Genomic DNA, 7,246 nt, shown 5'->3' with positions numbered 1-7,246 from the left:
CCGAGAGGCTTGCACCAGTCCATAAATGGATCGCCGGAGCTTGCACACTTTGTTAGCACCTTTTGGATCGACAAAACCTTCTGGTTGCATCATATACAACTCTTCTTTAAGATATCCATTAAGGAATGCAGTTTTGACATCCATTTGCCAAATTTCAAAATCACAAAATGCGGCAATTGCTAACATGATTCGGACAGACTTAAACATCGCTACGGGTGAGAAGGTCTCATCGTAGTCAACTCCTTGAACTTGTCAAAAACCTTTCGCAACAAGTCAAGCTTTGTAGACAGTAACATTACCGTCGGTTTCAGTCTTCTTCTTGAAGATCCATTTATTCTCTATGGCTTGCCGATCATCGAGCAAGTCAACCAAAGTCCATACTTTGTTCTCATACATGGATCCCATCTCAAATTTCATGGCCTCAAGCCATTTCACAGAGTCTAGGCTCATCATTGCTTCCTCATAGTTCATAGGTTCATCATGGTCAAGTAACATAACCTCCAGAATAGGATTACCGTACCACTCTGGTGCGGACCTTACTCTGTTTGACATATGAGGTTCAGTAGTAACTTGATCAGAAGTTTCATGATCATCGTCATTATCTTCCTCACTAATTGGTGTACAAATCATTGGAACTTATTTCTGTGATGTACTACTTTCTAATAAGGGAGAAGGTACAATTACCTCATCAAGTTCTACTTTCCTCCCACTCACATCTTTCGAGAGAAACTCCTCTAGAAAGGATCCATTCTTAGCAACGAATATCTTGCCTTTGGATCTGTGATAGAAGGTGTACCCAACTATCTCCTTTGGGTATCCTATGAAGACACATTTCTTCGATTTGGGTTCGAGCTTATTAGGTTGAAGTTTTTTCACATAAGCATCGCAGCCCGAAACTTTAAGAAACGACGCCTTGGGTTTCTTGCCAAACCATAGTTCATATGGTGTCGTCTCAACGGATTTAGATGGTGCCCTATTTAATGTAAATGCAACCGTCTCTAAAGCATAACCCAAAAATGATAGTGGTAAATCAGTAAGACACATCATGGATCACACCATATCTAATAAAGTGAGGTTATGATGTTCGGACACACCGTTACGCCGTGGTGTTCCAGGTGGCGTGAGTTGTGAAACTATTCCACATTGTTTCAAATGAAGCCAAACTCATAACTCAAATATTCACCTCCATGATCAGATCGTAGAAACTTTATTTTCTTGTTACGATGATTTTCCACTTCACTCTGAAATTCTTTGAACTTTTCAAATGTTTCAGACTTATGTTTCATCAAGTAGATATACCCATATCTGTTCAAATCATCTATGAAGGTCAGAAAATAAAGATACCCGCCGCGAGCCTCAATACTCATTGGACCGCCTACATCAGTATGTACTATTTCCAACAAGTCAGTTGCTCGCTCTATTGTTCCGGAGAACAGAGTCTTAGTCATCTTTCCCATGAGGCATGGTTGGCAAGCATCAAGTGATTCATAATCAAGTGGTTCCAAAAGCCCATCAGCATGGAGTTTCTTCATGCGCTTTACACCAATATGACCTAAACAACAGTGCCACAAATAAGTTGCACTATCATTATTAAACTTGTATCTTTTGGCTTCAATATTATGAATATGTGTATCACTACTATCGAGATTCAACAAAAATAGACCACTCATCAAGGGTGCATGACCATAAAAGATATTACTCATATAAATAGAACAACCACTACTGCAGGATGGTCCAAACGCGATAGTTGAATTAGAGACCCTTCGACGAAACTGTGTGCGATGCCATAATCACAAACGGTGGTGTAAAAGGTCGTCAAAAAAGGTGTAAAACGTTTGAAATGACAGATGCATCAGACACGGTTCAGAATTTAGTTGCGTGTGCGATGCAGGGCATACGGTTCAGCTCAATGAACTGTTTGTGATGAGGAGGCACAAAAGAAACAGGCAGCTAGATGAAGGCGTGTGCGATATACAACATACGGTTCACTGGGATGAACTGTGTGTGATTAGGCAACACAATGGAAACGGTTCAACTGAACAAGATGTGTGTGATACACGGCAAACAGGTCCATAATCTGAAATGTGTGCGAAGACCAATAATAACACAGACGATTGCTGCTAATAAGTCATGTGAATTGCTCTATCTAAAGTAGAATAACATGTGTATATATATATAATTGAAGTAAACATCCAATTACATAAGTGACTATACAGATCACTCACACACACCTCAGTAAACAATTGCATGCATTCTAAAGTAGGACAAACGATCGTCTAGTCATCCACTTCTTGTGACGCTCCCGCCACTGCTATGTGTCATGATCCCTCGTATGGGTTAGGAAGAAGACAGTTCCTCATGTCAACGATCTGCATGTACATCTGGTAGCTTGTGTATGCGTCCATGGCCGCGTACTTGACATGTTGTTCATCCAGTCTCTTATGCCACACACTGTGCCAGGCGTTCTTGTCCTTATTGCTCTCTTGCTTCATCTTCGCATAGTAGGGGTCGATGATGGCCGAGGTGAGGTCAACCAGGGAGTTTAGTTTGCTTTTGTTGGTGCCCCAGACCTTGTAGTGGTGCTGGATGTTGACAAGATTCGGGCATTTCAAGTACGAAACCTTGAGCGCTTTTAGATCGTTGGTGGTGTCCACCATAGCGAAATTGTAGTCGGAGCTCTTTATAAACCTGGAGAAACGCTTGCAAGGCCTTGTGGCAAGGTGGAAGTGGTAGACGAGGACGTCATGTCGCACGCACAACTGGGCGACGGCAACCTTCTGATTGTGTCCGGCACGACCGATGGTGTACTCGAGGTCAAAGCTGACCACTCGGTACTTGTCCTCGGCAAGGAACTGCTCCATAGTTTGGATGGAGCTCTCCACCGAGACCGGATCGTTCGTGTACACCACCGATAGGGCCTTCCCCCTCATGTGGGTTTCCACTACATGATGCGTGGTGAACTGCCCGCCGTTGTCGTCGTCGGCCACTAGGAGCGCCATTGGAGCCACAGGGAGCGCCATCGGAACCGCTAGATGTCCTCTCTATATGTGTCCTCGTGGGTGTGCTTATTGTGACGCGTGAGATGAGAGATGAAGGTAAATGGCCGCAGGAATAAAAGGGGGCCGGGCGGCATGGAATAAAAGATGGCTTACAGCGTAAGCTTGCGGAGCGCGCGGGGGCGTTCCTTTTGCCAAACGGTGGCGCCAATGAATCATCGGTGAGACCATTCCCATGCAACCTCGCAGGTTCCCGCGCAAGCTTCCCGCCCAACTCGGTGAAATCCCCTAAAATCCCAATGCTTACCAGCTAGCTATAAAAACCCTCACGGCCGGCGAGTCCTGCGTCGCATTTTCCCCTCCATCCCTGTAGCTTATCTCGTCTGCTTCTCCCACCTTCGCCAATGGCACCGGTCCGTCGTCGTTGCTCGGCCACTCCGCCGTCATCAGAGGACAGCTCCAGCTCGGAGGCTACACTGCGGCAGCGGCGCAGTCCCCGGCGTAGTGTAGTGTGCGTGGCGTCCCTGTTGGGTGTGCGCGAAACACCCACCACACGCTCCACCGCCGGTGCCCGTCGGCAGCTGTTGCCGGCCGCCGTTGCCGCCACACCACCGTCGAAAGCCAGGGCCATCGCTCGCTCCGCCGCTGCAGCCCGAAGGTGGGAGATGGCCGTCATGGCCGCCACCCCACTGCCGGCCACTGTGGCCATCACCCGCTCCTCCACTACGGCACGAAGGCGGGAGGTGGTGGTCGTGGCCGCCACCCCGTCGTCGGCCCCCGTGGCCGCCAGCCCACCATCGACCGTCGGGGTCATCACCTGCTCCGCCACCGCCGCCCGAAGGTGGGAGGCGGAGGTGGATGCCCGCACATGCGACAGCGACCTTGCGCGCTACACCGAGTTCCTGCGGGAGGAGGAGGAGTGCCTCGTCGAGCACACAAAGAGTCTTACCGCCGTAGTGGCAGCGGCACACACCGCCTCAGAGGCAAGGAATCAGGAGATCTACGAGGAGAACCACCGCTTCGAGAGGGGTCATCTGGAGCGGCAGAGGGCGTTTGAGGCAAGCGTCGCTGAAGCTGCATTAGCGGCAGGCACCGCATTGCGGTTGCCCAGCTCGTCGGTAGGCTCCTCCTCCTTCGCCTCTTACATAGCGCGCTCGGCAGAGGAGAGGCAGCCGGAAGTAGTACAAAGCCCCTCCGCAGTAGTAGTAGTAGTATTTAGGGGCTATTTTGTTCAGTTCATCTGACTATAGATGTGGTGGAACTGTACAACATAATTAAAATTAGCTAGTATATATAGTTGAACTAGCTATTTCAGTACGTGGTTGGCAACAAATGGGGAAAAGTTTGGTCGGTTGAGCTGTCGAGTTGAACTGTTTGTATAAATTAAGAATGACTGCTTAATCTATGAATGAAATCTATGCTTAATTACTAAATATTAGTTGCAAAAATTAGCTACTGCTAGTGATTTTTAGCTTCTTATTTTGACAAATCATAGTGTTAAAAGGATTGACAAATCTTACCAAATTGTTTGTACGTGGTTCCACACGGGTCATCCAAAACAACCGTTTGCGTTGAAGGAATGCACAAATCCTGCGCTGCTTTAAATTTGCATATGGGTGTTCTATCTAAAACGTTTGTGATGAAGAGCTGCAGAAATGCTGCTCGGCACATTTTCTCTTGGCTTCCTAGGGAAGCTGTCGGTTTGCATATAGGTGTTCTAACTAAAACGTTTGCGATGAGTGTTTTATATTTAAAAAGCGAATTAAACTGCGGCTTGGGCACCATTAATGGAGAGGATGCTAGCAAGGCGGGTGGCCATGGAAGTCAAAGGGCTCGCTTCCTAGTGAGCCTGCGCAGCGTATAGCTCACACGCTTCCCGGTGAGCCTACGCACTCAAGGACAGCTTGCACGCCTCTCGGTCATCCTGCGCACCGGACGGCGCTCGCCCGCCTCCCGTTCAGTCAAGGTCAAGCACCTGTCTGCACGACACCTCCTATAGCCATTAAAACCAAGACACATGGCATCACGTGAATGGTTAACAGTATTTTGGATTTACTAGAATTTAAAAACCAGGCATCTCAATGTTTTGCCGGCAATCAACGGTGCCCTGGTGTTTGAAATTCATTCCCATTTCTTGCATGGGACCTAAGCATGCACCCAAGGACACACATTTGATTTTTCAACAAATTTATATTCACTGTAGCATGTGCATGTAGTTCAAATTTGAATTATGCACATAAATGCATTGAAAACTCAGTTAATGCATAAAAAATGTCCAAACGAACCCCGAAAAATCACAAAAATTCACACAACACTCCTGTTGTTCTATGTTGACATGAGAAAAAAAATTGAAAGCAATAAGAGGCATTGGATATCGTTTCGTCCACAAAGGTGGGACGTTCCCTACCGAAAACCATCATGGTTGTTGTGAGAAGCTCCGGTTTCTGAGAAACATATACCCAAACCTGCCCCAAATGGGACAAAATTTGTACCACAGCATGTTGATGCCGCTCCATGATAGCATGCCAAGTTTCATGAATTTCAGACGAGTTTTGGATTTACTAGAATTTAAAAACCATGCATCTCAATGTTTTGCCGGCAATCAACAGTGCCCCGGTATTTGAATTCATTCCCATTTCTTGCATGGGACCTAATCATGCACCCAAGGACACATATTTGATTTTTCAACCAATTTATATGGACTGGAGCATGTGCATGTAGTTCAAATTTGAATTATGCACATACATACATTGAAAATTTAGTTAATGCATAAAAATGTCCAAACGAACCCCAAAAAATCACACAACACTCCTGTTGTTCTATGTTGACATGGGAAAAAAATTGAAAGCAATAAGAGGCAATGGATATCATTTCGTCCACAAAGGTGGGACGTTCCCTACCGAAAACCACCATGCTTGTTGTGAGAAGCTTCGGTTTGTGAGAAGCATATACTCAAACCTGCCCCAAATGGGACAAAATTTGTACCACGACATGTTGATGCCGCTCCATAATAGCATGCCAAGTTTCATGAATTTCAGACGAGTTTTGGATTTACTAGAATTTAAAAACCAGACATCTCAATGTTTTGCCGGCAATCAATGGTTCCCAAGTGTTTCAAATTCATTCCCATTTCTTGCATGGGACCTAAGCATGCACCCAAGGACATAGATTTGATTTTTCAACCAATTTATATGCACTAGAGCATGTGCATGTAGTTCAAATTTGAATTATGCACATAAAATGCATTGAAAACTCAGTTAATGCATAAAAATGTCCAAACGAACCCCCCAAAATCACAAAAAATCACACAACACTCCTGTTGTTCTATGTTGACACGAGAAAAAAATTTGAAAGCAATAAGAGGCAATGGATATCGTTTCATCCACAAAGGTGGGACGCTCCCTACCGAAAACCATCATGCTTGTTGTGAAAAGCTCCGGTTTGTGAGAAGCATATACCCAAACCTGCCCCAAATGGGACAAAATTTGTAGAACGGAATGTTGATGCCGCTCCAATGATAGCATGCCAAGTTTCATGAATTTTAGACGAGTTTTGGATTTACTAGAATTTTAAAACCATGCATCTCAATGTTTTGCCGGCAATCAACGGTGCCCTGGTGTTTGAAATTCATTCCCATTTCTTGCATGGGACCTAAGCATGCACCCAAGGACACAGATTTGATTTTTCAACCAATTTATATGCACTGGAGCATGTGCATGTAGTTCAAATTTGAATTGTTCACCTGAAATGGCTAGAAAACCAATTTAATGTATAAAATGTTCAAACGAACCCTAAATAATTCCAATTCTTTTACGACACACATATAGTTGCATGTTCACTCCAGATAAAAGGTCTAGCAACTCAAACACCATCCATTGCTGTTGTGACCCCATTATGTAATTCAAATCAAGATCAAAAATCAAGTAGATCGCACACAGTTTATTATCAGCAACCGTGTGAGATGTAGTACAAAATATATTGGAGCACCATAGGTGTATAGTACGCCTATGTCTTACGTGAGAAGGTGCGTTGGCTATAGTCCACAACCAGCGTCTCAAGCACACTAGCTCGCTCCCCAAATATCATTTCACTGTTCAATCGTCACCGGTGAAAGATGGGCACGTGGACCCGCGTCGTGAGGGAAACTTCGGTGGCCCACTCCGGCAAGAGCGCGGCCGTAGCTGCCATGCGCGTGCTAACAAGGTGCATTAGAGCAGCCGCAATTTGCGACCGCAAAGCAAAGGCAGTCC

This window comes from Triticum urartu, chromosome 4 (genome assembly GCF_003073215.2).
Source record: "Triticum urartu cultivar G1812 chromosome 4, Tu2.1, whole genome shotgun sequence".
Taxonomy (NCBI): domain Eukaryota; kingdom Viridiplantae; phylum Streptophyta; class Magnoliopsida; order Poales; family Poaceae; genus Triticum; species Triticum urartu.
Note: the sequence above shows the minus strand (reverse complement) of the source record.